The sequence below is a fragment of the Carettochelys insculpta genome, chromosome 3, assembly GCF_033958435.1.
Source record: "Carettochelys insculpta isolate YL-2023 chromosome 3, ASM3395843v1, whole genome shotgun sequence".
Lineage (NCBI taxonomy): Eukaryota > Metazoa > Chordata > Testudines > Carettochelyidae > Carettochelys > Carettochelys insculpta.
The window spans coordinates 62,697,851-62,707,494 of record NC_134139.1 but is presented as its reverse complement, the minus strand read 5'-3'; positions in this window follow the sequence as shown (position 1 = coordinate 62,707,494).

The window sequence follows — 9,644 nt, the reverse complement described above, 5'->3', positions numbered from 1 at the left end:
TTCGAAGTAGCGTGCATGTGTAGACACAGCTCATATGAGCTGTCTGCATGCCAGAAGGCAACCAACTTTAAGGATCTCTAATTTCACCTGAACTCACTTTCATTAGTTTTACGCCAGTGTAACTCCATTAAACTCAGTGGAGTTTTTTCTGATTTACCTTGGTGTAGGTGAGATCAACACCAGACCATTTGCCGCTGTCATTGCTTCTTTGCTCTATATAGATTTCAAAATCCATGATTCTTACATGAGCCTCTGAAGTGTTGTGTTCAGTGACGGGTGCCAGATGGCTAGTCAGACTAAAATGCACAGTACTGTAACAACAGATTTCACTGCTCACTCTTTTTCCTCGGATATCAGCAATGCTGAAGGTAGCATACTAGTCAGGAGGTAGCACCTTCTAAATGAAGAATGTTACCTGAAGTCCCATGAACTTAAAGACTGGGTCTATGCTACATTCCCCTTTCGAAAGGGAAATGCAAATGAGTGAGATTGGCAATGCAGCTGAGGCGCGGATTTACATATCTCATACCTCATTTGCATAATCTCGCTTCCGAAAGGACAGCTTTTGAAACAAAAACAGCCGTGGAGTCAGGGTTCCTTTGCAAACAAACCCCATTTTCGACAGAACCCTTCTTCCTGAAACAAAATAGTTTCTTTCTGAAATAGAATAGTGCTGCCCCGGTCCCCTGGACCTGGCAGGGGCCTGCCCCTGCCACGGCTGGGAGCAGGCCAGCCACACAGTCGATGACCCTACCCAGACATGCCGCTGAGGGGAGTGGCTCTTGGCTCGCAGGCGTGCTCACAGATGACAGGCAGCACCTGGCCCTGTGGACAGTGCCACAGAATACATGTGCCTGGGACAGCCCCTGAGAGGTCCAGGCTACTCCTGGCTCACTCCACCCATGTGGGAACCTTACTGTGGCTGCCCACCCCCTGGGCCACTACCCCGCTGGGTGGGAGGGCAGGGGGACTCAGTGATCAGCCCGGTCTCCAAAACACTGCAGGGTTCCCATGCAGCAGGGCCCACCATGCAGGGGGCAGGCATGTGCTCCCAGGACAGCCCCACAGGCCAGAGGTGGGGGCTGCTGCTCACAGAAGGTAGGAGATGGGGTTTTGTGGGCTGTGCTCAGAGAAGGACTCACTATCTCCCCCTCTCTCCTTACAGCTGCACCATCCTAGGGGCAGGCCAGCCCCAGCATGCCTCTAGGGCCAGCCAGCCTCATCCTAATCCTGGAGCTGGCCAGCCCAGGAGCAGCACCCCGCAGGAATGGCACCACCAGGGTGGGCTCATGGCTGGAGGGGTCATCACCAGCTTGATGATGCCCTGCAGGCATATACAATCTCCCTCTGTCGCCAGAATGAGCTCTTGGAGCAATGGCTGTAGGAGGACTGGGAGTCGCGACAGGAGTGGGTGCAGGCCTCAGACCAGCAGCTGGTGAGGATAATACACCTCCTCATCACCTGGGAGAACAGGGCAGCCGAGGCCTCTGTGCCCTGAATCCCCATTGCTCCCTTTCTCCCTGCTGCCATTGCTCCCCCTCCCACCCTTGTTCCTCCCCACCTCATGCCCCAGGTACAGGTGCTGCAGTGGACCCTGGCCAGGCCTGGGTACCCCTACCCTCAGGCCTCCCCTGTCCCCCAAGCCTCCCCTGTTCTGCCCACCCTCCCCCACTCCCCAGACCCCCTTGCTCCTCCCATCGAGACCGACTCTGCCCTGGCGCTGCTCCTCCCATATCTTCCCATGCTCCCGGCCCCATCCCAGCCCCAATGGGGACCCCAAACCCATTGCGGGAGGGAATCCCTTGGCCAATGCTGCTTGGGGTCTCACTCACCACTGGAGTTGCAGCGCTCCACCCCCCCCCACTAATGCCCCCAGCCACCATCCCAAACCCCCTCATCCAAGTTCAGATGCCCCACTCCAGTCCCAAGCCCCCCCTCACACTGTACATATGTCTATAGTTTATTATATAAGAATTGTTTATTTCAGTTATATTAGCGTACAGTTTAGTAAACATTCTGTTTTCACACCCGCTGTTTCCCTCTTTATCAGGGAGGGGTCCAGGGGACTTGAGGGGAGAAAGGGGTGGGAATGGTGGGGATGGGGTAAGGCTGTGGACCTGAGGCCCCTGCAAGAGGTGCCTGGGGATTGTCATTAGGGGGCATGGGTGAATCTTTCCAGTAGGGCCTCCCTGATACTTACCTTGTCCCTGTGTGCCTGGTGGGCCGGAGCTGTACCTGGCTGCTAGTAGGTGCCTCCGGCCATCCGGCCCCCGCTCCAGGAGTAAGGCCTCCTTCTTTCCCTCCACAAGAAGGTGCACCAGGTGGCCATGATGTGGGGGACATTCTTCTCCCCCATGTCTGACCGCATCAGGAGGCAATGGAACCTTACCGTCAGGCGCTACTCAACCTGGTAGCATGCTTGGTTGAGGTGGATGTTGAACCACTGCTGGGTGGAGTCTAGTTGCCCAGGTGGTAGGCCGCATCCTCCACCATGTACAAAGGCATGTCCGCATCCCTGACAGCCAGCTCCCAGTGGGGGACATAGCTGCCCACCTCCATCCTTCATCAGAGGCTGGAGTTGTGGAACACCCTGGCATTGTGGGGCTAACCCAACCAGCCGACACAGATGACCAGGAGCTGTCTGCAGTGGGTCCACAAGGGCCTGTAGCATAACAGAGTAATAAATCTTCTGATTGATTGTATCACGCTGTGCTGTGGTCAGGGGCCCAACTGGGGATGTGGGTGCCATTGATCGCCCTGAAACCATTGGGGAAGCTGAGGGACTTGAAGCTGGCCATGATGGCATCCAGGTTGGTGATGCGCATGAGCCTCCAGAGCAGGAGCATGTTAATGGCCCCCACAAACTGCAAAGGGAGGAGACCAGATGCACACGTTAGAGACTGAGGGAAGTGTGCCCCAGCCAGTGTGTATATGTATATGTCTGTCACTTTATATTTGCTGCAATCTCAAGAAAATCTTAGTGTTTGCATATTTTTAAATCTCTTTGGCTGTCTCTACACTAGCTCCCTACTTCGAAGGGACCACAATAAGTAGGGTGTCGGGAGATTATTAATGAAGCGTTGTGCTGCATATGCAGCACTTCATTAAGCTAATTCTCCCCCGTGGCAACTTCAAAGTGTTAAACTTCGAAGTCCCTTTAATCTTCAAAATTTTGAGGACTAAATGGAATTCGAAGTTGCCCAAGCGTTTTGAAGTACGAGCGGGTTCGCTGCAGCTATACACAAGCTGGCACTTCGAAGTTTAACCGTGGGGGAAAATTAGCTTAACGAAGTGCTGCACATGCACCGCAGCACTTAATTAATAATCTCCCAACACCCTACTTACCATGCTCCCTTTGAAGTAGAGAGCTAGTGTAGACATAGCCTTTGTTTATGTAGTTTTAGCAGGTTTTCAAATCCTTGTCGTGTAATATCAAAAGCAAAACAATGATGATTATGACAGTGAGCCTTTGGTTAGAGAAACTTCATGTAACTGTCAGATCTCTCTATGCACCAAGGTGTTACCATATTACTGAGCTGTATCTGTTGATCTTATTATTCTGATTACACATACTCATCAAACCAGGCATGTCCATCAAAGTTAATATTCAAAATAATTGGGTAGGTGTGTTTGGATTTTATAGGAAGAAAATGTTAGGTTTTAGGCACTGTTCTGCAAAGACAAAATGAAAAAGGAAAGAAAATCCTTCAAAGACTTTGGGTTTAACCAACAATTTTCCTGGTGAGCAGTGTTCCCTGTAAGCTGAGTGCATGGGCAGCCACCCAGGACTGATTCAAATGCCACCCAGCTGATTAGCAGAGTGACCATAGCCAGCAGCACATGTTTCTTCTGGTGATGTACATCTGGACATGCCCTGTTGCATGTAACAAAATGCATTATGTTCATGGAGGAAAAAACATAGAAGGAACATAGCCGGCAAGTGAATTCTGTTACTTTTAAATGTGATATGTAGTAAGGATCACCTGCCTGAGTATATATCTCAATGTAAAACCAAAAGCCCAGTAGCATTTCATTCAAGACCCATTTCTTAGAAGTATGCTGCTAAATCATTCATCAATAAATAGGGGAAATGACAACAGCATCTCGAAGGACAGGGTAAGTCATCTTCTCATGAGTCTGATTGATCTGTATACACCCGAGGTAATCAAACACAACCAGCAGCATATTGTAGCTGGTTGTGCAGCAAGCCATTCAGGCACCAGTGAAAACTTCCAAGCAGCCAGCAAAGCACTCCAATGCTTCTAGAGGAGAAGTATATTACTGAGCTCAGCATCTGTGCCTTGCAACTGCCAAGTATCCTCCATGTGTTGTTACAGCTGTTGAATCTCCTGTTAAGGAAGGCGGAACAGAAGGATGAAAAGAAAGCAGCATCGAGAGTGTTCAGCTACCGGAGAACTGTGCCAAGCAGGTATTTAAGTTACATGCATGCACAAACTAAGCACTCTGAGCATGTGAGCTCACTGCTGTTTGCCGACTGGACTTACACCGAAGACTAATCATGTTCCTAAGCCACAAGGCAGTCTTCAAGCTCTTCTGAATGCAGGATCGGCTGACACCCTGAAGTAATAGACAAAGCTATAGCCAGCTTTGTGAATCTGGTCAAAAAAGTGTGAAGACATTGGAAACAGAGGTGTCTGCTTGCATCTGACTTGATCATTTAGTATCAAAAAGACAAGGCAGTACTGGTGATGACTCTTCACCCCAAACAGCCATTTCAAAAGTTGTTTTCCATTTTTGGAGAATATTCTTCACAGACTGTCTAAGGCAGCGGCCTGTACACTTTCTACATTTAAAATAAATCATAAAGTGAGGTTGTCTGCTAGTGAATTGGTTTGCACCTTGTTCTTACAGTTCTCGTTCAAACCATAGCCTTGGCCTTGTTTACATGTAAGCTTTCATATTTTACACAGAGAAATATTAACCTGAGTTATAATGTTACTCAATTCACACATCAGTGATTTCAGCCCTGGTCTGTCATTAGGCCCAGTGCAGCAGTGCGCATGCTTTATTTTAAGTGTGATTAAGTCTTCATCACAGCACATAGGGCCTGATCCAAAGCTCACTGAAATCTGAGGACAGATTGTTACTGAGTTCAGTAAACATTGGGGTCACATTCCGTGGCACATTTCTAAATTTCACTGTGAGCAGTTCCACTGAAATCAGTGTGTCTATTCGTTGGAGACTTCTACTGATGTAATGTTACTTACTGAGCGTACTGCGCTCTTCTTTGACGGAAGTATTAAATCAACAAACTGGCCAAGGGCTAGGGATATTGTGTTCCTTCTTCCATCATTTGGAAAAAATGCAGAATTGAGCTAAATATGGAGTCAAAAGTACTCTTTGCAAGAGAGGAGGATTTAGTTTATTTGGGTATCTACATCCTCCCTGCCTAGGAGTTGGTATAGAAGACAAAGGCAGATCAAGGAGAACATAAAGGTGGTATGGACTTTTTTGCATGGATCTGATCTTGAAGGTCTCTAGGCAGTAATGTTGGAAGAAGACTAAGGCTTTCATGTCTGGAACTTTTATATATGTATATATATATATAAAACAAATTAGTAAGTATAACCTGTACGCTTCCAAAGAGACAAAGTGTGGTTTCATAAGGCCGTTCTCTGAAGCAAAGGAATTTGTGTACTATAGCAAGCTGCATTGTATTAGAAAATGTTTTTAATGGTGTTTAGTGATTGAAAGCAAGATGCAATAGCTTTACAACAAAGAAGCTTATGATGAAGGTCCTCTGTAATAGCTTTTATATTACTGTAAATCACAACGCTTATGGTTTACTTTTTATTAATGCAAATGAAGTGCAAATCAAATGAAAGCTGAGTGTCTATCAACAGGTTGTTTTAAATAGCTGGGAATATATGTATATTTTAGCTTTTAACAGGATTATTTTCATTTTAAATAGTTTTAATGTTTTTATCCCTGCAACACCACTGGAAGGACACAAGATAAGAACAATTTTTAATTCATGTTTATAAGACATGGGTAACTGGAAACCATTCGAAATTAACTTTTTTCCTGTCTCCCTTTTAATTTTGATTCTTTTGTCAGAGACACCAAGACCAATGCTATCATGACAGATGGGGAAAGCTTGTAGCACTACTGTACAAAACTTAGTGGAGCAGTGTATCGTTACTATGCAGTACCTTCAAAATGTAGCCAGCGAAATATTTCCATTGTATAGAAAGTAAAGCCCTAATTCTGCTCTCAGGTGCTAAACATTGGAAACCTTCTAGTGATGTGACAACTTAGATTACAGTGTTTGAAAAAGAAACCTAAACAAAATACCGCTAATGATGTGAGGTGAGTTTTTATTGGTACTTCTAGCACTGAATGACTTGTGCATTTTTGGTGGTGTGAACAAGCTATGTGAGGCTAATCTTTTATTGGGTGGAAGACTGTGTGGCCCCAGTCCAGCGAGACATTTAAGGGCGTGCATGACTTTAAGCTTGTGAGACTACTGGTATTCTTCCAAAGCGTGCATGTAAAATTTTGCAGGACTGGGGCCGGACTCACAACAGTGGAGTTCAGTACGTGAAACTACAGAATAATGGCACATGGGACTTTTCTGCAGGCAGTGTTATAATGCTGATTTTGCTTTAAAGCAGAGACCTTTTGAGGCTTGAAACAAAGGGAGGGTGGGGTAAGTTTTTGTTTCACATGTCCCACCTAGTGGTAAACGCATTTTCCCCTTGTATTGATTTTCCTTTGAAACAATGCGTGTTATAATATACCTTTTGGATAACGGAGCATGCTTTGATCCACTAGGATCCCACCTTCAACCTTGCAGAATCACTTAGACTTTGTAAATGTCAGTGGCCCCACTAGAAAAAGTATTACCCACCCCACCCCCACACACAAAATCATTCTGTTTTTAAAATAAGTGTTGGCAGCAGATTAGCCAACCATTGAGACTTACGCTGTCTCTTTTTCACACCACAAATGTGACAGGGGGCAGATTTGAGTGCAAATGTCTCTCAATGCTTCAAAGAAGCCTTTTGCACCAATCCCGAAAGGTCCCTTCTAGGGATAGCAGGTAGATCTCGTCTAGGGATAGTTCAATCCCCATGTTCATTCAGGGCCCGATTCATTACCCATTCACAACAGCAGAAAGATTCCTATTGATTTCAGTGGGCCATGGGTGAAGCATCAGTCCATTTACCTCTCTGTTGGGCCTTTCTACAGGGATAAATACAGTAGTGGTTTTTGTTCTGTGGAGCTTTTACATCAAGAATAGGACAGAGATCATTAGCTCACTTCACAGATGCTGATAGCTACCGTTCTTTGTTCACCTCCAAACTGGCAATTCGGAAGAGAAATATTGTGTATCCCGTTACCAGAGCCAATGCAGCTCCCATTCTCTTGCTATAATCAAGGTTTTCCTCCTTGCATTCTCTAAAACATGGCTTCCCAAACCGGGGGGGTGTTCCCCTCTAGGGGTGTGTGAAGAAATTCCGGGGGGGTGGGGGCGCAAGGCAACCCAGCCACCCCCATCATTTTCCCCACCTGAAGAAAGAGCCGGCCTTTGCTTCTGGCTCTCAGCCCCTGCCATTTTACATGGATGACCCGGCATATCTGCTGTAAGAACCAGGCAGCTGGTGAAGACCCATGTGAAGCTAGCTGCCTTCTGCAAAGGTGATTGAATGTGGGTTGGAGCGGGAGGGGGAGGAGGAGGACAGGGTTAGATGAGGGGCTGGGGTAAGACCAGGGGCTAGTGGTGCCTGGCTTTGTGGGAGTGGAGGGACCCAGGCGGGTGGCTTAAAGAGCCTGTGGGGCTCGGGCGGCTCAAGCTGGCAGGTGGGAGGGTAAGCCTGGTAGCATGAGGCAGCTTGGGCTGGTGGGCAGGCAGCTGGCCCCAGCAGCATGGGGCTCAGGCAGCTGGCACATGGCTGAGGCAGGTGGCTGGTGGGCAGGCAGCTGGTCCTGGCAGTGCAGGGTTTGGGCAGGGGGGGCAGATAGGCGGCTCTGGCAGTGCAGATCTCAGGTGGGTGAGTGGCTGGCGTGGGCAGCTCTCATGGCTGGCATAGGGCTCAGGCACCCAGCAAGCTGGGGCCACACACGTTACACACAAAGGACTGAGAAAAACTATTTGTGCTTATTCTTAATTTTAAGTAACATTTTTATATCTCATTTTTGTGTTTATTTTAAATTATAAATTGAATTTTTTGTTCCAAGGGGGGTTGGATGATGGTAAAGAAGGGGAGGGGGCATTTGGGTTTCTCAAAAATCAAAAGTGGGGTGTGATGCCAAAAAGTTTGGGAACCACTGCTCTAAAACCTGCCTCGATACCTGAGAAATTTTACCCTGGCAGGTCACAATTGCCCTGTACAGATAACAAGCTGCCTGGCTGAGCAAGACAGAGGAAGAAAATTAGACATATAAGAGGAAGTGTGACAAACGATAGCAGAAATGAAAAACACCTGCCAGATCCCAGTAACTCACTTTGTTACCAGTCACTGGGAGAAAAGAAGAGAGGAACTTTTGTTTGTTGGGCTTTCTCATGGAAAGGTGAGAGCCTGAGGCAAAGGACATGACCCACTATACTCTAGGGTGGGAGTTTTGCTCAGGGCCATATACTTGCTTGTGGTGTTTTCCCATATGAATGCTGGACTACACCCCCTTTTTTATTGAAAGTTTCCTTTCTGAACACTGACTCAGTGCTTGGGAGAGGCAAGTGTTCCCTCTTAGAGACACCCAGGGGGTTAATTTTCCTAGGTTATTGGTCGGGGGTTTGAGCTACTTCTGTGTGGTATTGTTAAAAAAGGAATGCCTAGATATGGAACCTGGCCTTTATTGCTGCTGACTCCCCCGTCAGAAGGGTTACACTTGGATTAAATGGTTGCAGTGGTCCAGGCTGCATCAGTCTATGAATCTTCATCAATCTATGAATCTCAGAAGAAAGGTACATCAAACCTAACGGGCTTCTGAGTGCATTACAAGCAGCTGATGGTGCAGTTGTACTGATATTTGTACTTAACAGGAGCTGACCGCAAGTTTAAAGTACGGGTTTTATACAAGTAACTTATTCTAAAGCCATTCAAGGGAAAGATTTTAGCTTAGAGAATTGTTGCAGATTGCACAGTTGTTCTTGCAAGTCTTAATAAAAGGAAAAATGTGTTGCTTGGGACCAGATTCTAATCCCATTTCCCATGTTGAATAGCACTTTACTGCACTGAATTCAGTTGCCCAATATAAGTAAAGGGGAAGTGAAGACATGTGAAAGGTTCCTGCTCTACTTTTACACAATGATAGAAGGGACAGACAGCTATTGGAATAGTCAGTTACTAACAATTTGGGTGTCAGGGTATTTATATTGGCTATGTCTACACTAGAAGCATCTGTCCACAGAAGTTTCTGTTGGAAGAGATTTTCCAACAAAACTTCTGTCGACAGATCTCATTTACACATAAAAGCAGATCACTTTTTTGACCTGCTCTGTCAACAAAAGGGCTCCTCAGAGCATCTACATGGCTTTTGTTGTTGACAGTTTCTGTCAACAAAGTGCATTTTGTGTGTAGATGGTCCACGAGTTTTGGCAACAAAACCTCAGTTTTGTCTACAAAACTCTCTCGTGTAGACATAGGCACAGTGTGTTTTAACATGGTGTTCATGGGCAA